The 23098-nt window shown below is 46.2% G+C and overlaps 1 protein-coding gene across 5 annotated transcripts in view; it reads left to right on the forward strand.

Annotated features, from left to right (window-relative positions):
* Positions 1-6289: 6289 nt before the first annotated feature.
* LOC140122037 (uncharacterized) overlaps positions 6290-23098 on the forward strand; it is a 28262-nt gene continuing 11453 nt past the window's right edge. For 2 of the 5 annotated variants that reach the window (XR_011854245.1, XM_072142399.1), the window contains exon 1: positions 6290-6512. The gene's annotated coding sequence lies outside the window, so the exon portion shown is untranslated. Of the gene's footprint in view, positions 6519-10940; positions 11041-23098 lie in introns of those variants that run through there. The other 3 variants (XM_072142401.1, XM_072142402.1, XM_072142400.1) reach the window with 2 other exon arrangements.

The raw sequence follows: 23098 nt of genomic DNA on the forward strand, positions 1-23098 counted from the left end.
GACCTCCATTACCCATGCCCAGATAACTCTATACAAAGTAGCATCAGCCTGAGATGCTTGCTTCTGCTACTAAACACTGATCTTTATTAATCTAATTAAAAATCTTACTTTTTCATTGAAATGAAAGGCCTACATCTAATGGAAGCATATATGGCTGGATGTATGAATATAGATGTCTGTGCTCCTGGTTTGTGCTTAATCATTTTACCTTGTAGGCAGTTGTCTTCATTTTAGGTGCTTGCAAGAGCCATTTGTGCCATTTGTGTGTGAGAGAGGTTTAGCAATGGAGATTCAAAATGGCTTCCACAGAGGATATGATTCAAGTTGGCTGATCACAAGAAGAAACTGTGAGGCTTACTTGCATAAAACGGAACACTGCACGTGTCATAGTTAAGCTCCTTGGAAACGGGGACCATGACATCAAAAAGGGCCAGATTCTACTGGCAGCTGGGACAGCCTCACTGCTCATTCAAGCTTTGGAGCTCTTCATGGAAGCATCAGAAGATGGTTTGTGCTAGTCCTGTTATCTGAGTGTTCATGGAACCCCCAGGAGGGGTAATGGGCCAGGTCGAGATAGGTAGTCAGAGGCAGATTTAAAGCTTATAGCAGAACATAATATTGAATGCACAAAACTTACATCAGGATTGATGCAAGGTACAAGATGACCATAAGGTAGAAGTAAGTCTCCCTTTTCCCCTAACCTATCCCCTTTCTTACTACACATAAATATGTTTTTGGTGCATATTACCAGAAGCACAAATCAATATCAAGACTTGCACTCCCCATGCCCAGATATCTCAATGCAAAGTAGCATCAGCCTGAGATGCTTGCTTCTGCTGCTAAACAGCCATCTTTATTAATCCAATTAAAAATCTGACTTTTTAACTGGAATGAAAGGTTTTATCTAATGGAAGCATATATACCTGGATGCAAGACCTCCTTCTTGAAGTGCATTTAGTTTCCTACCTATTGTGTCATTGTCCTCTTTTTTCGTAAGTTGAATCCTTTAAATTAGGGTTATCCATGCTTCATTTGTATAACAATTTAAGGAAAATTCCCCAAGTTTTTTGCAACATCTGAAGCATCAATGTCAATGTAGATATGAGTTATGCAATATGAAAAATGAATATTAAAAAACATCAATAGAGTTGTCTGTACTGCTGGTTTGTTCTCAATCCTTTTACCTTGTAGACAGTTGTCTTTATTTTAGGTGCTTCAAAGTGCCATTTGTGTATCAGAGAAGTTTGGCAATGGAGATTAAAAATGGCTTCCCCAGAGGAAAAGATTCAAGTTTGCTGCCACAAGAATAAACCTTGAGGCAAACTTGCATAAAACAGAACACTGCATGTGTCATAGTTGAGCTCCTTGGAAACTGGGACTATGACATCATAAAGGGCCAGGTTCTGCTGGCAGCTGGGACAGCCTCACTGATCATTCAAGCTTTGGAGCTCTTCAAAGAAGCATCAGAAGATGATTTGTGCTGCCCCTGTTATCTGGTTCATGGTTCATGGAACCGCCAGGAGAGGTTGTGGGTAAGGTCCAGAAAGGTAGTCAAAGGCAGATTTAAAACTTATAGCAGAACATAGAACTAAAAGCACAAAACTCACATCAGGATTAATGCACGGTACAAGATGACCATAACGTTTAGGTAAATGTCCCTTATCCCTCTACACTATCCCCTATCATACTACACATAAATATGTTTTTGGTGCATATTACCAGAAGGACTAATTAATATCAAGACCTCCATTACCCATGCCCAGATATCTCTATACAAAGTAGCATCAGCCTGAGATGCTTGCTTCTGCTACTAAACACTGATCTTTATTAATCTAATTAAAAATCATACTTTTTCATTGGAATGAAAGGCCTACATCTAATGGAAGCATATATGGCTGGATGTAGGACCTCCGTCATGAAATGCATTTACTTCCCTACATCCAACCAAATGTGTCATTGTCCTCTTTTGCCTTCAGTTAAATCCTTTTAATTAGGGTTACCCATGCCTCATTTTTATAACATTTTAGGAAAATTCCACGAGTTTTTTTGCAACATCTGAAGCATCAATGTCAATGTAGTTATGAGTTATGCAAACTGAAAAAGAAATATTAAAGAGCATGAATATAGATGTCTGTGCTCCTGGTTTGTGCTTAATCATTTTACCTTGTAGGCAGTTGTCTTCATTTTAGGTGCTTGCAAGAGCCATTTGTGCCATTTGTGTGTGAGAGAGGTTTAGCAATGGAGATTCAAAATGGCTTCCACAGAGGATATGATTCAAGTTGGCTGATCACAAGAAGAAACTGTGAGGCTTACTTGCATAAAACGGAACACTGCACGTGTCATAGTTAAGCTCCTTGGAAACGGGGACCATGACATCATAAAGGGCCAGATTCTACTGGCAGCTGGGACAGCCTCACTGCTCATTCAAGCTTTGGAGCTCTTCATGGAAGCATCAGAAGATGGTTTGTGCTAGTCCTGTTATCTGAGTGTTCATGGAACCCCCAGGAGGGGTAATGGGCCAGGTCGAGAAAGGTAGTCAGAGGCAGATTTAAAGCTTATAGCAGAACATAATATTGAATGCACAAAACTTACATCAGGATTGATGCAAGGTACAAGATGACCATAAGGTAGAAGTAAGTTTCCCTTTTCCCCTAACCTATCCCCTTTCTTACTACAAATAAATATGTTTTTGGTGCATATTACCAGAAGCACAAATCAATATCAAGACTTGCACTCCCCATGCCCAAATATCTCAATGCAAAGTAGCATCAGCCTGAGATGCTTGCTTCTGCTGCTAAACAGCCATCTTTATTAATCCAATTAAAAATCTGACTTTTTAACTGGAATGAAAGGTTTTATCTAATGGAAGCATATATACCTGGATGCAAGACCTCCTTCTTGAAGTGCATTTAGTTTCCTACCTATTGTGTCATTGTCCTCTTTTTTCGTAAGTTGAATCCTTTTAATTAGGGTTATCCATGCTTCATTTGTATAACAATTTAAGGAAAATTCCCCAAGTTTTTTGCAACATCTGAAGCATCAATGTCAATGTAGATATGAGTTATGCAACATGAAAAATGAATATTAAAAAACATCAATAGAGTTGTCTGTACTGCTGGTTTGTTCTCAATCCTTTTACCTTGTAGACAGTTGTCTTTATTTTAGGTGCTTCAAAGTGCCATTTGTGTATCAGAGAAGTTTGGCAATGGAGATTAAAAATGGCTTCCCCAGAGGAAAAGATTCAAGTTTGCTGCCACAAGAATAAACCTTGAGGCTAACTTGCATAAAACAGAACACTGCATGTGTCATAGTTGAGCTCCTTGGAAACTGGGACTATGACATCATAAAGGGCCAGGTTCTGCAGGCAGCTGGGACAGCCTCACTGATCATTCAAGCTTTGGAGCTCTTCAAAGAAGCATCAGAAGATGGTTTGTGCTGCCCCTGTTATCTGGTTCAGGGTTCATGGAACCGCCAGGAGAGGTTGTGGGTAAGGTCCAGAAAGGTAGTCAAATGCAGATTTAAAACTTATAGCAGAACATAGAACTAAAAGCACAAAACTCACATCAGGATTAATGCACGGTACAAGATGACCATAACGTTTAGGTAAATGTCCCTTATCCCTCTACACTATCCCCTATCATACTACACATAAATATGTTTTTGGTGCATATTACCAGAAGGACTAATTAATATCAAGACCTCCATTACCCATGCCCAGATATCTCTATACAAAGTAGCATCAGCCTGAGATGCTTGCTTCTGCTACTAAACACTGATCTTTATTAATCTAATTAAAAATCATACTTTTTCATTGGAATGAAAGGCCTACATCTAATGGAAGCATATATACCTGGATGTAGGACCTCCGTCATGAAATGCATTTACTTCCCTACATCCAACCAAATGTGTCATTGTCCTCTTTTGCCTTCAGTTAAATCCTTTTAATTAGGGTTACCCATGCCTCATTTTTATAACATTTTAGGAAAATTCCACGAGTTTTTTTGCAACATCTGAAGCATCAATGTCAATGTAGTTATGAGTTATGCAAACTGAAAAAGAAATATTAAAGAGCATGAATATAGATGTCTGTGCTCCTGGTTTGTGCTTAATCATTTTACCTTGTAGGCAGTTGTCTTCATTTTAGGTGCTTGCAAGAGCCATTTGTGCCATTTGTGTGTGAGAGAGGTTTAGCAATGGAGATTCAAAATGGCTTCCACAGAGGATATGATTCAAGTTGGCTGATCACAAGAAGAAACTGTGAGGCTTACTTGCATAAAACGGAACACTGCACGTGTCATAGTTAAGCTCCTTGGAAACGGGGACCATGACATCATAAAGGGCCAGATTCTACTGGCAGCTGGGACAGCCTCACTGCTCATTCAAGCTTTGGAGCTCTTCATGGAAGCATCAGAAGATGGTTTGTGCTAGTCCTGTTATCTAAGTGTTCATGGAACCCCCAGGAGGGGTAATGTGCCAGGTCGAGAAAGGTAGTCAGAGGCAGATTTAAAGCTTATAGCAGAACATAATATTGAATGCACAAAACTTACATCAGGATTGATGCAAGGTACAAGATGACCATAAGGTAGAAGTAAGTTTCCCTTTTCCCCTAACCTATCCCCTTTCTTACTACAAATAAATATGTTTTTGGTGCATATTACCAGAAGCACAAATCAATATCAAGACTTGCACTCCCCATGCCCAGATATCTCAATGCAAAGTAGCATCAGCCTGAGATGCTTGCTTCTGCTGCTAAACAGCCATCTTTATTAATCCAATTAAAAATCTGACTTTTTAACTGGAATGAAAGGTTTTATCTAATGGAAGCATATATACCTGGATGCAAGACCTCCTTCTTGAGTGCATTTAGTTTCCTACCTATTGTGTCATTGTCCTCTTTTTTCGTAAGTTGAATCCTTTTAATTAGGGTTATCCATGCTTCATTTGTATAACAATTTAAGGAAAATTCCACAACTTGTCAATGTAGTTATGAGTTATGCAAACTGAAAAAGAAATATTAAAGAGCATGAATATAGATGTCTGTGCTCCTGGTTTGTGCTTAATCATTTTACCTTGTAGGCAGTTGTCTTCATTTTAGGTGCTTGCAAGAGCCATTTGTGTATGAGAGAGGTTTGGCAATGGAGATTAAAAATGGCTTCCCCAGAGGTAAAGATTCAAGTTTGCTGCCACAAGAAGAAACTGTGAGGCTAACTTGCATAAAACGGAACACTGCACGTGTCATAGTTGAGCTCCTTGGAAACTGGGACTATGACATCATAAAGGGCCAGGTTCTGCTGGCAGCTGGGACACCCTCACTGCTCATTCAAGCTTTGGAGCTCTTCAAAGAAGCATCAGAAGATGATTTGTGCTGCCCCTGTTATCTGGTTCATGGTTCATGGAACCGCCAGGAGAGGTTGTGGGTAAGGTCCAGAAAGGTAGTCAAAGGCAGATTTAAAACTTATAGCAGAACATGGTACTAAAAGCACAAAACTCACATCAGGATTAATGCACGGTACAAGATGACCATAACGTTTAGGTAAATGTCCCTTATCCCTCTACACTATCCCCTATCATACTACACATAAATATGTTTTTGGTGCATATTACCAGAAGGACTAATTAATATCAAGACCTCCATTACCCATGCCCAGATATCTCTATACAAAGTAGCATTAGCCTGAGATGCTTGCTTCTGCTACTAAACACTGATCTTTATTAATCTAATTAAAAATCATACTTTTTCATTGGAATGAAAGGCCTACATCTAATGGAAGCATATATGGCTGGATGTAGGACCTCCGTCATGAAATGCATTTACTTCCCTACATCCAACCAAATGTGTCATTGCCCTCTTTTGCCTTCAGTTGAATCCTTTTAATTAGGGTTACCCATGCCTCATTTTTATAACATTTTAGGAAAATTCCACGAGTTTTTTTGCAACATCTGAAGCATCAATGTCAATGTAGTTATGAGTTATGCAAACTGAAAAAGAAATATTAAAGAGCATGAATATAGATGTCTGTGCTCCTGGTTTGTGCTTAATCATTTTACCTTGTAGGCAGTTGTCTTCATTTTAGGTGCTTGCAAGAGCCATTTGTGCCATTTGTGTGTGAGAGAGGTTTAGCAATGGAGATTCAAAATGGCTTCCACAGAGGATATGATTCAAGTTGGCTGATCACAAGAAGAAACTGTGAGGCTTACTTGCATAAAACGGAACACTGCACGTGTCATAGTTAAGCTCCTTGGAAACGGGGACCATGACATCAAAAAGGGACAGATTCTACTGGCAGCTGGGACAGCCTCACTGCTCATTCAAGCTTTGGAGCTCTTCATGGAAGCATCAGAAGATGGTTTGTGCTAGTCCTGTTATCTGAGTGTTCATGGAACCCCCAGGAGGGGTAATGGGCCAGGTCGAGAAAGGTAGTCAGAGGCAGATTTAAAGCTTATAGCAGAACATAATATTGAATGCACAAAACTTACATCAGGATTGATGCAAGGTACAAGATGACCATAAGGTAGAAGTAAGTCTCCCTTTTCCCCTAACCTATCCCCTTTCTTACTACAAAAAAATATGTTTTTGGTGCATATTACCAGAAGCACAAATTGCTTTGGAGGAAGTGGTTCAGTTTGCCAAAAGAATTTCAGGCATTTTTGAGGACTTTCATATAACTTACATTTTTTTCCTTATTGCATTATACCTTTTATATTCTTTTAATATGGGAAATACCTATCCTTGCTAGTACAGTATCACTAATCTTGTAGACATGTAAACATTTCATAGACATATTGGCCCAGATTTATCAAAATTGTACTATTCTACTATGTGCAGTTTGCCACACTTATGTGCAGAGTGCGCCAGACTATTGAATACTGGTGCATGGTCTTCATTAATCTGACGCACCCTGCACTGCTCAGGAAGTGTGCACCAGTGTGTCCGACTCTGCACCGGTACAACCCTTCAGAATTTTGTGGCACTGCGGACACAGTGCAGCAGTGACAGAATACTGGAGCAAACAGAATATATGTGCAAGCAGTTTGCACATTCTTTTCAGTGCAAAACAGACAGAAAAGTGGTGCAAACACTTTAATAAAGTGGGCTAGCATCTCTATTTCAACCACTCCGTTTCCATGGCAACCATTATTTTTTCATGGCAGCAACTCCATTTCCATAGAACTTCTTCATGCCAAACACAAAGTTTCTGTGGCAATCACTCCGTCTCCATGGAAATCACCATTGCAAATAAACTTTTACAATTATGTTAATGAACCTGAGGGGCTACCCTCTACAGGCAGTTACACTGTCACACCCTCCCCCTGCTCCCTCAGAACTTTCCCTGGCTCTGGTATCTCCCCCACTGCCCCTCAGGCTCATAAGAATACTGATTTTAGAAGGAAGGAGGCCATGGATAAGAAATATAAGAAGACATGTGCCATCAAAATCAAGCATGTTAAACCAGGGACACTTACTCATATATGCAGGCACTGTGACTATGGTAATCTTCTTATATTTGTTATACATGGCCCTTCCTCCTTCCCATTGTGTGCTGAAACTTCCTCTCTGGCAGTGAGATTGTAGAAGAGGAGCAGAGGAGGAGGGAGAGTCCCTGTAACAACTTGTGTATCTGTAGTATGTAGAGGCTCTCTGAACCAACTTAATTGCCCTTCAGGCACATTAGCATAATTTTAAAATTGAGTCTAAAAGGAAGGAAGCCATGGATAACAAATATAACATTACCACAGTCACAGTCAGGGGCGGACTGGCCATAGACTTTACCGGGAGACTTCCCGGTGGGCCGGTGCCCTGAGCAGCTGATGGGGCCGGTCCCTTCCTCCGCTTGGCCCCTCCTCCTCTCCCTCACTACATGTGTCGAGCTGTCGGGCACATCACTTCCTATGTACAGGCTCCTGCACTGCCCTCCCTCCCTGATGCATCCATATGATAAATTAACCTTATGATATGGATGCACAGCAGGGGTGGCAGTGCAGGAGCCTGTTTTCCCCTGCAGATGTCAGCCCTAGCGCTGGACTCCTCACAGGCCCGGCCCTGCACATTACACAGGAGGCCACGCCCCCACAGCCCTGCACATTACACAGGAGACCACGCTCCCACAGCACAGCCCGGGCCTGGCAGCATGGAGGAAGAGGTGAGTGCTGGAGGGGTGGAAGGGGGATGGTGCCTGCTGTGTGTATGGGAGATGGTGCTGGTGCATGCTGTGTATGTGTATGGGAGATGGGGCTGGTGCATTCTGTGTATGTGTGTATGAGAGATGATGCTGGTGCCTGCTGTGTATGTGTATGAGAGATGATGCTGGTGCCTGCTGTGTATGTGTATGAGAGATGATGCTGGTGCCTGCTGTGTATGTGTATGGGAGATGATGCTGGTGCCTGCTGTGTATGTGTATGGGAGATGGGGCTGGTGCCTGCTGTGTATGTGTATGGGAGATGATGCTGGTGCCTGCTGTGTATGTGTATGGGAGATGGGGCTGGTGCCTGCTGTGTATGTGTATGGGAGATGGGGCTGGTGCCTGCTGTGTATGTGTATGGGAGATGGGGCTGGGGCCTGCTGTGTATGTGTATGGGAGATGGGGCTGGTGCCTGCTGTGTATGTGTATGGGAGATGGGGCTGGTGCCTGCTGTGTATGTGTATGAGAGATGGGGCTGGTGCCTGCTGTGTATGTGTATGAGAGATGATGCTAGTGCCTGCTGTGTATGTGTATGAGAGATGATGCTGGTGCCTACTGTGTATGTGTATGAGAGATGGTGCTGGTGCCTGCTGTGTATGTGTATGAGAGATGGTGCTGGTGCCTGCTGTGTATGTGTATGGGAGATGGTGCTGGTGCCTGCTGTGTATGTGTATGGGAGATGGTGCTGGTGCCTGCTGTGTATGGGAGATGGGGCTGGTGCCTGCTGTGTATGGGAGATGGGGCTGGTGCCTGCTGTGTATGTGTATGGGAGATGGGGCTGGTGCCTGCTGTGTATGTGTATGGGAGATGGGGCTGGTGCCTGCTGTGTATGTGTATGGGAGATGGGGCTGGTGCCTGCTGTGTATGTGTATGAGAGATGGGGCTGGTGCCTGCTGTGTATGTGTATGGGAGATGGGGCTGGTGCCTGCTGTGTATGTGTATGGGAGATGGTGCTGGTGCCTGCTGTGTATGGGAGATGGGGCTGGTGCCTGCTGTGTATGGGAGATGGGGCTGGTGCCTGCTGTGTATGTGTATGGGAGATGGGGCTGGTGCCTGCTGTGTATGGGAGATGGGGCTGGTGCCTGCTGTGTATGTGTATGGGAGATGGGGCTGGTGCCTGCTGTGTATGTGTATGGGAGATGGGGCTGGTGCCTGCTGTGTATGTGTATGGGAGATGGGGCTGGTGCCTGCTGTGTATGTGTATGAGAGATGGGGCTGGTGCCTGCTGTGTATGTGTATGAGAGATGGGGCTGGCGCCTGCTGTGTATGTGTATGGGGCTGGCGCCTGCTGTGTATGTGTATGGGGCTGGCACATGCTGTGTATGTGTATGGGAGATGGGGCTGGCACATGCTGTGTATGTGTATGGGAGATGAGGCTGGTGCCTGCTGCTGTGTGTGTTTGAGGAGAGATGGTGCTGGTGCCTGCTGTGTTTGTGTGTGGGGGGAGATGGTGCTGGTGCCTGCTCTGTTTGTGTGTGTGGAGAGATGGTGCTGGTGCGTGTGTGTGGGGAGATGGTGCTGGTGCGTGTGTGTGGGGAGATGGTGCCTGCTGTGTTTGTGTGTGTGGGGAGATGGTGCTGGTGCGTGTGTGTGGGGAAATGGTGCTGGTGCGTGTGTGTGGGGAGATGGTGCTGGTGCCTGCTGTGTTTGTGTGTGTGGGGAGATGGTGCTGGTGCGTGTGTGTGGGGAGATGGTGCTGGTGCGTGTGTGTGGGGAGATGGTGCTGGTGCGTGTGTGTGGGGAGATGGTGCTGGTGCGTGTGTGTGGGGAGATGGTGCTGGTGCGTGTGTGTGGGGAGATGGTGCTGGTGCGTGTGTGTGGGGAGATGGTGCTGGTGCCTGCTGTGTTTGTGTGTGTGGAGAGATGGTGCTGGTGTGTGTGTGTGTAGATGGTGCTGGTGTGTGGGTGTGTGTGTGGGGAGATGGTGCCTGCTGTGTGTGTGTGTGGGGAGATGGGGCTGGTGCCTGCTGTGTGTGTGGGGGGGGGGGGGGGAGGGGTCACACATTGCATGTTGGCCTGGGTTTTCATTGTGTTTGAAACGCAGTAATGTAATTAGGCAAATCACCTCTCAGCTGTTGTAATGCGTTTCAAACACAATGAAAACCCAGGCCAACACACAACGTGTGAACGCGCCCTTAGCGTTTTGATTCCCTTTTGTAACTGAATCAAAACGTCTCGTGGCGGGTCACGGCCGATCGCATATGCGTTTCTATGCAAACGTATGTGATTGGCAATCAGCGCGTATTGTGTAAATGCGGGACACCGGGCGCTCATTGTGATGCATGCATTTACGTACAAACACATGTGATGGCCACGCCTAAAGTAAATTGGCCCTGCCTATATCATGGGGCCACTTTTAATCTTTTTCCAGGGCCACTTTAAATTCCCAGTCCGCCCCTGGTCACAGTTGAAGTAAAATTTTGAACTTCATCACTATCAGCTCCTTATGTATGGGCTGCCCCGTCTGCTGTCCAGGTACTTACTTCTATGCTCAGTGGGATTCATTTTTTCTGTTTTTCTATAGACTGTTTTCTTGAATTTATGAACAACTTGCACATTTTTACTCATTGATTTGTTCCTTGCTAGACTTTCTAGATACTTAATCCAGTTTAGAGGTCATGGTTTGGGTGGAGTGTGATTAGTTCATCCCTTTTTAAAAAAAAATTTGCAATAGTAATGTATCAGTCAGGTGTATGTGAAATATTTACTCACCTGAATTCTCCATTTCCATTGGTAGCACACACTAATGGGTAATGTGCTCCCTAGGAGGAAAAAAGACCACTTGAAATTATGCAAAAGTGAAAAGCAGTTTAATAGGGTGGGAAAATGGACTATGGACTCCAGTAAATGGATATTTCAGGTGAGTACATTTCCCACTTTCTGTTCGTACTATGGCAGGACATACTAATGGGATTTTGATATGCTATTATGGGAAGGAGCTAGTAGCAGCAGCCTAAAGCTTGAATCCTCTATATCCATCAATTCTATAATGCTTGATGAAGGTCGTCGGGCTTGACCACGCCTTGCAAATCCGGCCCATCAAACATATTTGACCTCATGGCCCAGCATGCTGGGATTTTCAGATTTACAGAAGCTTCTAGTGACTTCTTTATAAGTGAGTAAGGCTCGCCTGACATCTTGAAATTCCAAACCAGGATATGAAAGAGCCACCAAAACAATTTCCTGGCTAATGTTAAATGGAGAAAATACTTTTGGCAGAAAACCCAGGAAGGGTCTGAAACAGAAAGAGCCTGTAGTTCGCTCACTCTTCTGGCCAATGTTACTACTACTAGTAATAAGGCCTTCATGGACAGTCTTGTCTGACATCTAGAAAGGCTCGCCTGACATCTAGAAATTCCAAACCAGGATGAGAAAGAGCCGCCAAAATAATTTCCTGGCTAATGTTAAATGGTGAAAATACTTATGGCAGAAAACCCAGGAAGGGTCTGAAACAGAAAGAGCCTGTAGTTCGCTCACTCTTCTGGCCAATGGTACTACTACTAGGAATAAGGCCTTCATGGACAACCTTTTCAAAGTGATGTATTGCAGCGGTTCAAACACAGCTAAATTCAAGTGCTTCAGAACAATAGTAAGATACCAAGAATAAAGTGTTTCTCTGAAGGGCAGCCATAACTTTTGAATGCCCTTCAGGAAACATCACAACAAAAGATGGCCAGAAAATCTTTCTTCTGTAAAGGCATTTTTTTGCCATTAAGTGCACCTTGATAGTGTTTGGATTTATAACATTTTCATAGCTCTCTTGAAGATACCGAAGCAAAGAGGATATCTGTGTCTGGTCCATATCGCTTTGTGCAGAACAGGCAGAGTAAATCTTCCAGATTCTTTTATAAACTTTGCAAGTGCTTGCTTCCTTTAGGCTTCCTTGAGGGCCCTGGCATCTCAATCTCTACTGCTCTACTGCTCGTCTCCATGCTGCTAAATGCAACTGTTATAGGGTGGGATGGAATAACCCCTCTATGAGTCTATGAGTAGTAAGTCCTCTATGACTTTTCCCCTTGCTGGGGAAGCAGAAGAGGGAACCATGTCCTCCTAGGCCAAAAAGGAAGGATTTCATCCTCATGGTGGATCTTTCAAAGGACTCAAAATATCAATGGGATTGGTGAAAATACATACACCAGACCTGGATGCCACGGGACTGATAAGCCATCTACCTCCGTCTGGTTTTCTAGGATGGAGAGGGAGCTGAATTGGGTGACCTTGGCATTCTCCCTGGATACCACCACATCTAGGACTGGAACTTCCTAATTCTGGATGATTTTGAGAAAAGCTCAGGATCCAGACCCCAATCTGACGGATCCAGTGTCTTCCAGCTGAGTAGATCTGCCATGAAACTGAGCTAACCTCTTACCCACTTAACCTCTGTCCAGGTCATTATCTGCCTGCATTCTCGGTGAGGGAGGCTCCTGGTTTAGATAAAACATGGATGCCATATTGTCAGTGCCACCAGCATGGTAAATACTCTCGGGGCAGAAGAAATGCCTAATGGCAGGCAGGTAAACTGGAGATAACAAATCTCCTCCCGAGTCTGATAAGCCACTTGCAAGAACTTCTTGCGACTTTGTAGGATTGGGACATACAGATAAGCATCATTAAGGTCTATCATTGCCATTATATACACTCACCGGCCACTTTATTAGGTACACCATGCTAGTAACGGGTTCCCTTTTGCCTTCAGAACTGCCTCAATTCTTCGTGGCACAGATTCAACAAGGTGCTGGAAGCATTCCTCAGAGATTTTGGTCCATATTGACATGATGGCATCACACTGTTGCCGCAGATTTGTCATCTGCACATCCATGATGCGAATCTCCCGTTCCACCACATCCCAAAGATGCTCTATTGGATTGAGATCTGGTGACTGTGGAGGCCATTTGAGTACAGTGAACTCATTGTCATGTTCAAGACAGGTAGGCTGTGGCGTTGCAACGATGCTCAATTGGTACCAAGGGGCCCAAAGAGTGCCAAGAAAATATTCCCCATACCATGACACCACCACCACCAGCCTGAACCGTTGATACAAGGCAGAATGGATCCATGCTTTCATGTTGTTGACGCCAAATTCTGACCCTACCATCTGAATGTCGCAGCAAAAATCGAGACTCATCAGACCATCAGATCATGGCTTTTCACTGAGCAACCGACTCCATACGGGCGTCGGTTGCTCAGTGAAAAGCCATGATCTCCTAGCGTGCTACAATTTTATGGACAATTGACACTGTTTGCCGAAGCTATGGTGATGTACTGGTGTTTTATGTCTTTTCACATTTGGATATAAAGAAAAATTGATTTATATTGCTGACTCCGGTCATATGTCTCTAAATACCAGGGCCACATCTACCATGAAGCAGGGTGAAGTTCCTGCCTCAAGCAGCAGATTGCAGAACCCTGTTGAGAGTGGTGGATCGCCAGCAGATCAGATCAGATCAGATGCTGGCAAGTCCATACTACCATAATAAAATCAATTACCTTGATACATCTATGATGTCAATGTAATTGAGAGACAGAGAGGTTTCTTTGAAAGAGCATAAGTCAAAGTTATCTTCATTTGTACAAACATACAGCATATACTGTGTTGCAGCCCAGACCACAATATGACATATACAATAATTTAAGATTTTTACATAATGTCTTCAGCACACAGAAGTATATTCCTTAACTATGCCATGGATTATACTAGCACACTGCTCGCTCAATTGACCTAACTAAACACGCATTGCATTTCAATTACGGCGACGACAAAGTGTAAAAACAGAAACCGGTGCGGGGTGAAAGGGGAGAGGGTGGGGGGTAACACTTGCCCAAAGCTGTATTGAAAGACAGACGCAGAAGGGGGAAAAATAAGGAAGGGAACCTAGCAAAAGTCCACTTCCTGGTAAGTGAGTGTTTTCTGGAGTTTGCCAGATAAATACAGCCTGCATTTCCTAACACACCTAATCTAAGCAAAGTCCAGCATCTCATACAAAAGTCCTGAACTTGTTAAAAGCGTATATATGTCTTATAAAGTCCAAAAAAAGTGGCTTCCGCCTGGATTCTCCCTGAGGGAGGAGGTGGGCGCCCGGGGAGGCGAACCTAGCTCATAGCAGGGGGTCTAAAACCAGTTGGCATTAGTTTGACTTGCTATTACTGTGTCCTCACAGATAAGACATAGACTTCCGCTTGGACACTGCAGAATCAACATCACTGCTGGTCAGTAAACCTAGCAGAGGGAGGAGGAGCTTTCTCAGTGGGGCTTTTCCTTCCTGTCTCACTGTCTCCCTGCTAGTGAATAATCCAACAGACTGTTGAGGACAAGTCTGTAGCAGCCTGGCAATGTAAAGGCTGTCTTGTGTCAAGTGAGGAGTTTCCTGGCATTCTAGATGGCATCCTTATAGTAATTTATAAGGAGCCAGGTGGCCTGGATATCCTCTATGGCAGTGATGGCGAACCTTTTAGCGATCAAGTGCCCATACTGCAAGCCAAAACCCACTTATCTACCGCAAAGTGCCAACATGGTAATTTAGAGCAATATTACCTACATAAGGGCCAAATAATACTGCCACATGTTTACCACCACTATTAGTATGCATAACACAGACATATACAGTGCACATATATATACAGTATGCATAACACAGACATATACAGTGCGCACATATATACAGTATGCATAACACAGACATATACAGTGCACACATATACAGTATGCATAACACAGACATATACAGTGCGCACATATATGCAGTATGCATAACACAGACATATACAGTGCACATATATACAGTATGCATAACACAGACATACAGTGCACACATATATACAGTATGCATAACACAGACATATACAGTGCACACATATATACAGTATGCATAACACAGACATATACAGTGCACACATACATACAATATGCATAACACAGACATATACAGTGCACACATATATACAGTATGCATAACACAGACATATACAGTGCACACATATATACAGTATGCACAACACAGACATATACAGTACACCCATATATACAGTATGCAAAACACAGACATATACAGTGTACACATATATACAGTATGCATGGCACATATATATATATATATACACACAAATATGCACAGCACAGATACAGACACACACATATACTTATATACACATAACACAGACATAAACACACACACACGTGCATAAAAAAGACATATTATATATCTGTGTTATGCATATGTGTGTAAATGTCACATAAACACACACATAAATGCATTGCACAGGTATATATGTATGTGAACTGTATAAACAAATTTTAGACACTGTACAACTTACAGTTATCTATGAGGAAGGCACACTGCAGCCTCTGGATGTTCCGGGTCACAGCTCTGTCCCGGCTCCACTTTAGGTCTCCTGGTAGGAGGGGGAGGTATAAGCTTCACCCCCTCTGCTTCCTGCTCCCAGCGCTGCACTGGGAACTTCTTATAGAGCAGCGGCTCCTCTGACAGGAGCACAGACATTATCCTGCACCCGGCTGTGGGCTGCATCTGAGGGGCCCGCAGGTCCTCAGTGTAGAAGAACCGCATCTACCCCGTGACCTGCCTGCTCTGTATCTGAGCGCAAGGGGCAGATGCTGTTCTTCTAAACTGAGGACCTGTGGGCCTCTGCACACGGTGGAGGATGATGGCATGCGTGCCAGCAGAGAGGGCTCAGCGTGCCCTGTCTGGCACGCGTGCCATAGGTTCGCCACCACTGCTCTATGGCATGAGTGCCCTGGAACAGCCCATAAAGCACCGCGTGGTGCATCATGGAGCTCCTTGGCACAGATTCTTGGAAATGGGGCTCCAGGGTGTCCAACAGGCTCTGAGCAAAGGGGCACTCCCAAAACAGGTGCAGAGGTGTCTCCTCCATCCTGGGGCAATAGGGGGTGTTGCTCAGTTTTCGGGCATATGTGAAGGCCTGCAGGGGCAGCCCCCCTTGGATGGCCATCCACGATATGTCCTTGTGCCTGTTGAGCAGTCTGGCCCAGGACTCGTTGGCCCAGACTATCTGGCCCGTGTCCTGGCTGACTCCTGGGACAAATTCCAACAAATCTTTGGCTCAGATGAGCTTGTGCAAGGATCGGGCTGGAGTCCCTCCAGTTGGTGCTCCCTCACGAAGCGGACGGCTTGGGCGTAGTACCAGGGCGCTTCCCAGTTGCAAGGGATGGACCTGTCCCACTTGTCCCAGCCGAGCCCCCTCCAGAGTGGCAGGAGGAAAAAGCGGGACATGGACTTTCCTGCAGATCTTGCAGAGTTCCTCAGGGTCCTGTGCACGCAGTCGCAAACAAAGAAGATCCAGAGCAAAGTGGAGATATCGGGGAGACCTTTGCCCCCCTTGCTTGGCTCCTTGAACATGACCGCTCGCTTGACCTGGTCCATCTTTGAGCCCCAAGCAAAATGAAAAACGGTCCTGGTAACAGCCTTGCAGACGTACTGGAGTACGGGCAGCACCTCGTTACGCAGGACGAGCGTTTTCCCCTCCAAGGAGGGCTGTCTGAGGCTCCACAGGGTGACTCTGGTGTTTACTTTGGCCAAGCGTTCTTGCCAGGTCTTCAGGGCTGCGCCTTCCTTCCCGAACCACACTCCCAAAACCTTCATGAAGTCCTGCTGAATGGTGAAGGGAAAGGGGGCAGAAGAAGCAAGCTGCCAGTCTCCGAAAAGCATGGCTCCGACTTCTTGCCGTTGACTTTTGCCCCCGAAGCCTGTCCGAACTCCTCGCAGGTCTGGACGAGCACCGTCACCGAGCTCCGGTTGGAGCAGAAGACCGTCACGTCGTCCATGTACAGCAAGCACTTGACCTCATCGCGATGATGCCTCTGATCCCTTCGTTCTGCCGGATAGACTCTGCGAACAGCTCTACAACGCAAACAAAAAGAGGGGGTGAAAGAGGACAGCCTTGTCTGACCCCCAAAAGCACAGGGAAGGGGGTCAGTCTTCCAGCCGTTCACCAACACCGAGCTGTGGATATCAAGGTACATTGGTCACGTACGAACAGTACGTCTTATCCAACCCGAACCTGTGCAGGGCCTGGTTCATGAAGCGGTGAGAGACACGGTCGAAGGCCTTCTCCTGGTCCAGGCTGACCAGCGCCACGTTCGGACGCGGCGGCTTCCGACGTAGTGCAGGGTGTCCCTCACCAGGGCCAGGTTGTCCGCGATCCGGCGGCCCGGAACGCCGCAGGTCTGGTCCGGGTGGACGATCTCTCCAATGACTCCCTTCAGCCTGTTGGCGAGCACCTTGGCCAGGATCTTGTAGTCCACGTTGAGCAGAGAGATGGGACGCCAGTTCTTCAGGTCGCATCTCTCTCCCTTGTGCTTGTACAAGACCGTGATCAGTCCCTGCCTCAGGGACGGCGGCATCCTGCCCTTCACCACCATCTCCTAGTAGAACTCCAGCAGGTACGGGTAGATGAGGTCCCCCAGCGCTACGTAGTGCTCGGCCGGGAGACCGTCACTGCACGGAGTCCTGCCGGGTCTGAAGGATTTAGCGGCAGAGAGCCGCTCTGCCGCCGTCAGAGGGGCGTCCACGGCCTCGGCACCTGCAGGATCGAGGGTGTTAGCGATCGGGCTGGAACAGGAACAGGAACTGGAACAGGAACCTGACAGGAACCTCTCGGCGGCTTCATCGTCCGTGGGCTGGCGGGAGTAGAGGTCGCCGTAGAAGTCGCTGACGACTCCCATGACGGCGCTCTTCCCCCTCTGCATGCATCCGCTTTCATCTCGTAATTCGTTCAGGGGCGTGTGGCCGGCGTGGAGTTTCCTGAAAAAGAAAGAGTTACACTTCTCACCCTTCTCCAGGTTGTCCACTTTGGCATGAAAAATGATTCGCCTGGATTCCTCAAAGTGCCTCTTCAGGCCCTTTTTGGTGTCCTCCAGCTCCTCCCTGATGTCCCAGCCGCAGCGCTGGAGGTCCTGCAGGGATCTCAGCTGGCGCTGGAGGTCTCTGAGGCCTCTCTTGGCCGCGGCCGCCTGCCGCCTGCCTTTGTCCTGAAAGAAAGAACGGATTTCAACTTTAGCATATTCCCACCATTCTCTTACGGTTTCAAATAAACATTTGTCGTTTCTCAGGACCATGTAGATGTCTCTCAGCTCCGCCTGCACTCCCTCCTAAGCCAGCAGGAGCCCGGGCCTGGCGGGAAGCCGTGGCCCAGGGCGCACCTTACCTGCACGGCCCTGTGGTCGGAGAAGAAGCAGGGGACCGTGGAGGACCCGCACTGCCTGATTGCCTTGGAGGTGAACACAAAGTCAATCCTAGATCGGGAAGAGCCGTCGGAGCTGCTCCAGGTGTAATTCACGGAGCCGGCCCCGACGGCGTCCCTCAGGGATGCTTCCATCACTACCTCTATCAGCAGTTTGGACGTGGCGTCCAGCTTGCGCCACTCTCCCCCAGTTGAAATCGCCAGCCAACACCACCGCCCTAGTGGTGGCGAGTTGCGGCCTGAGGTTCTGGAAAAGCTCCAGTCGCTCACCCCTGTCAGGGGAAGCGTACACGCTGATGAGCAGCACGAGCTCACCCGCCCAGGTGCCGTCTACGACCAGAAGTCGGCCGCAGACTAGCTCCTGGACGGAATCAAGCGTGAAAGCGCTCCCCCTGAGAAGGATGGCGGTACCAGCAGACCAGCAATCGCCCCCACCGGACCAGTAGGAAGGACCGTGACTCCAGCCCCTGGCCAGATGGTTGTAGGACCTAGAGGAGCGGATACCACATTCCTGTAACATGTAAACATCACATGACTGGGAGGCAAGGTAAGTTAGTGCAGTCTGACAACGAAACTTATCTCTGATGCTTCTAACATTGATGGAAAAAAATGTTAGGTTAGCCATCATGAGGGAAGAAAAAGAGGGTTAGGTTGGGACGATACCGCCTTAGTTACCTGTCCGGTCGGGCGGCTTGGCTTCGGTTCCGTCCGGAACCTTTTTGAGGTTCTCAAGCACCTCGTCCAGGTGCTGTTCTTCCGCGGTCAGGTCAATGGAGCTGGGGAGGGGGCCGTGTTCCCTGAAACCGGCTTCCAGCTCCTCGAAAAACACCTGCTTTTCTGCGTCCTTTTCGGCCGCCTGGGGGGGCTCCGAGGCCTCCTCCAGCAGTTTCTTGCTGGTGGAGTCGCTGACGGGGCTGTCCGTGCAGAGAGGCGCAGCACAGACTTGCTTGTGTGTGCGGCTCTACAGGACATAGGCCGGCGTGACATCATCAGGTATGCCGGCCTGTGTCCCTTCACAGTCAGTGCGCGGCTTCCAGCAGGAGAAGATGAGGAGGCAGTGACAGCAGCTTCGTGGGAATGATGAGGCTGGAGGCTAAAGATAAGTTTTAAGTTTTTTTTTAATGTTCTACAGGGGGTTGCTATGTGCTGCTGAAGGAGGGGAAGCTGTATGCCCTGTGGGGGAGAGCTGTATACCCTGTGCTGGGGGAGAGCTGTATACCCTGTGCTGGGGGAGAGCTGTATACCCTGTGCTGGGGGAGAGCTGTTTACCCTGTGCTGGGGGAACTGTATACCCTGTTCTGGAGGGAGCTATATACCCTGTTCTGGGGGGAGCTGTATACCCTGGGCTGGGGGGAGTTGTATACCCTGTGCTGGGGGAAGCTGTATAGCCTGTGCTGGGTGGAGCTGTATACCCTGTGCTGATATATAGTTATATTAATTATGGGGTCCTGTATGTAATCAGTTCAGGGGGTTTGGTATACTGTATATAATAAGTTGTGGGTACTGTACATACTATAAATTACTAAGGGGATTATATTAAGGATATTTACTTTTTTTTAGGGGGGTGGGTGGCGTTTCAATTTCCGCCTCAGGCGGCAATAAGAATAGAGACAGCCCTGACTGGGACCCCCACATATCAGTTAGTTATTCCCTATCCTGTGGATAGGAGAGAACTTGTTATGACTGGACGCCGCATCCCTTTACAGTTTTTTACTCATCACCTTCCAAAATCCAAAAAAGATCTCCATTTACAGAGCTGTATGAGACTTGTTATCTGCGGGACAGTTTATTCTCTCAACTTGTACCATGTAATATTAAATAGGTCATATGAGAGCGCTAGAAAAAAAATCTAAATGCAACAAAATCACATAAAAACGCTTTCTGCCATTTTCTTATGGGCTTTGTTTTAACAGCTATCCCCATATGGCACACATGACACCTTCCCTTCATGCGCTGGGTCAGTTCTACTACATAAATTTATGTTTGTTATATTTTAATACCTTTAAATCAAAATTACAGAACTGTATGAGGACGAGATGAAATGTGGGGCATGGTCCGACTAAGCAGTAACACTCCCCTTTTGGTGCACATTGGGTCTTATTTAATAAGGGTCCCGTGGCCGCATTTTCGTCGGGCTTCCCTACTTTTTGGGGATCGCACCGGGCATTGTGTCGCACAAAGCGGCGCTTAGGATGATCCGACAGATTCAGACTAAGCGTGGGATTTAACATTTAAATTTCTGTCACATCCAATACACTTACATACACCGGGAGGGAACTCAGGCAGGCCTGATCGAGGAAATGACACAAGCAGGAAATCGGGCGCACAATCTTCTTGAATCGTGGCAGATGTGCATTCCAGCGGACATTCCGGAACGGGGATTGCGCAGGACCGGGTAAGTAAATGTGCCCCATTATTTTAGTCTTGTCAGACACGACACAAAACTGGTACAGACACTTTATAAAAAATATGTGCAAGCAATTTGCACGTTCTTTCTACTGCAAAGTCAGAAAGAAAACTAGTGCAAACACTTTATAAATTTAGGCCATTATGTTTACTTTTCCTGGCTTTCTTCCTTAACCCCTTAATGACGCGCACAGTAATAGTATGACATGCGTCAGTGTGGGTACAAAAAAATAGTAAAAATAAAAAAAGTGGTCACTAAGATCCCCTTATCTGTGGATGACCATAGGGAACAATCTCCCACCACTTGGCTTAGTAAAAAGGGGAGATAAAACAATTGATCCCAATGTTTAAGGGAGATACTGTATAGCCAACCATCCCATTTCCTCAATCCCTGCTACTACCGGGGAGCTATAGCCATTGATCCCAAATGATCCGAGGGAGATATAGCCATATCCCTGCAATGTCAAAGCATCCATTTTGAAGGGGAGTCTAATCATTACAGGGGATATATCACTCTATTACGAAGTTAATGGGAGACCAGCTACAGACCATGCAGAGTTCTTAAGGGAAAAAATCAGTCCGAAAGGAGACAAAAACATATTGCATCATTTCATGTCTCAATGGTCTCTTATCATCCTTAGGAGGAGACAATTAGGGTAATGCAATTCTGGTGTATTGCTTTTAAATATGAAGATTGTGTAGGCTCTGAACCAATCCCAAATGTAAGCGGTGCTCGCGGCATCCAAAGTACATGGATCCAACTATAGACAAAATCCACACTGTACATGGCACACTATAGACTCAAACTGGGTACGGTCAATGAATCTTCTTATATTGAAATAAAATCCTCTTACAGTCCAGTATCCATAGATAAATGTGTTTCGACATATAGGGGCACATTTACTTACCCGGTCCCTGCATGATCCCCGCTGTGCGTTGTCCACTGGAATGCCTATCTGCCGTGATTCATGAAGATCGTGCGCCCGATTTCCTGCATGTGTCACTTCCCCGGAGGTCCGCCGGAGTTCATCTTCTTCCTCCTGGTGTATGTGAGTGCATGTCTCGCGACACAAATTGAATTGTTAAATCCAGTGCGTAGTCCGAATCCATCAGATCATCCGACAGACTGCCCCTGATTTGTGTCACGTGAAAGCCGGCGCAATTGCGACACCAAACGATTGCGTGCAACACAATCTCCGGCTCAATACCCAAAAAATTTGGGAGACCCGACGGAAATGAGGCCGCGGGACCCTTAGTAAATAAGCCCCATAGTGTCTTAGTCATGATCTATCCACATAGCATTAATACAACTCCCATCATAACTCATCCATATACAAAACGATGAATGACTCTCCATCAAAGGATAGAGAGACTTATACAAAATTGAGTTGCAATACAACTTCTGCGTGTCAAAAGAGCATGAGGAAACTATTAAATCAAGGTGTGAAAAATTGAGATATTAGGGCACATTTACTTACCTAGTCCAGTCGGGATCCCGCGGCGCATTGTCCAACGCTGATTCGGGTCTGGATTCACTAAGTTCGTGCGCCCGATATCCAGCAGGTGTCGCTGCTGCGCCGAGGTCCGACGGAGTTCACCTTCTTCGTCCCGATGCATGTAAGTGCTGATCTTGTGACACAAATCTTTTTTTAAATTCTGCGGTTTTTCCGAATCCGGTTTTCCATATTGCAGGATATGAAACATGTTATACAGACTTTGGAAGTCTTTGAGTGGAGGGGGGAATACAGTTGGGCCACGTGTGATGTTGCCGCTTTCTATTTCTCCATATCACACGCTAGTGGTGCTGGAAAGGCATTTGGATAAATACAGGAATGTATAATGCCAACCTAAAACTATTTATTTTAAATACGACTGAATTTCTACTCAAGCACAATTGTTTTTTGTTTGATGGCATACATTGGGGCACATTTACTTACCCGGTCCATTTGCGATCCAGCGGCGCATTCTCCATGGAGGATTTGGGTCTTCCGGCGATTCACTAAGGTAGTGCGTCCGATGTCCACTAGGTGTTGCTGCTGCGCTGAAGTCCGTCGGAGCTACCCTGGGTGCAGGTAAGTGCGTGTCAAGCGACCCTTTTTTTTTTTTTAAATATGGAGGTTTTAATGAATCAGTCAGGTTTTCTTTCGGCCACGCCCCCCGATTTCCGTCATGTGCATGCCGGCGCCGATGCGCCCCAAACCGATCGGTTGCGCTAAAAACACAGGGCAATTCAGGGAAAATCGACGCAAACGGTAAAATTCCGGTAACCCGATGAAAAAATGTGATTCGGGCCCTTA

Source organism: Engystomops pustulosus, chromosome 3 (assembly GCF_040894005.1).
Source record: "Engystomops pustulosus chromosome 3, aEngPut4.maternal, whole genome shotgun sequence".
Lineage (NCBI taxonomy): Eukaryota > Metazoa > Chordata > Amphibia > Anura > Leptodactylidae > Engystomops > Engystomops pustulosus.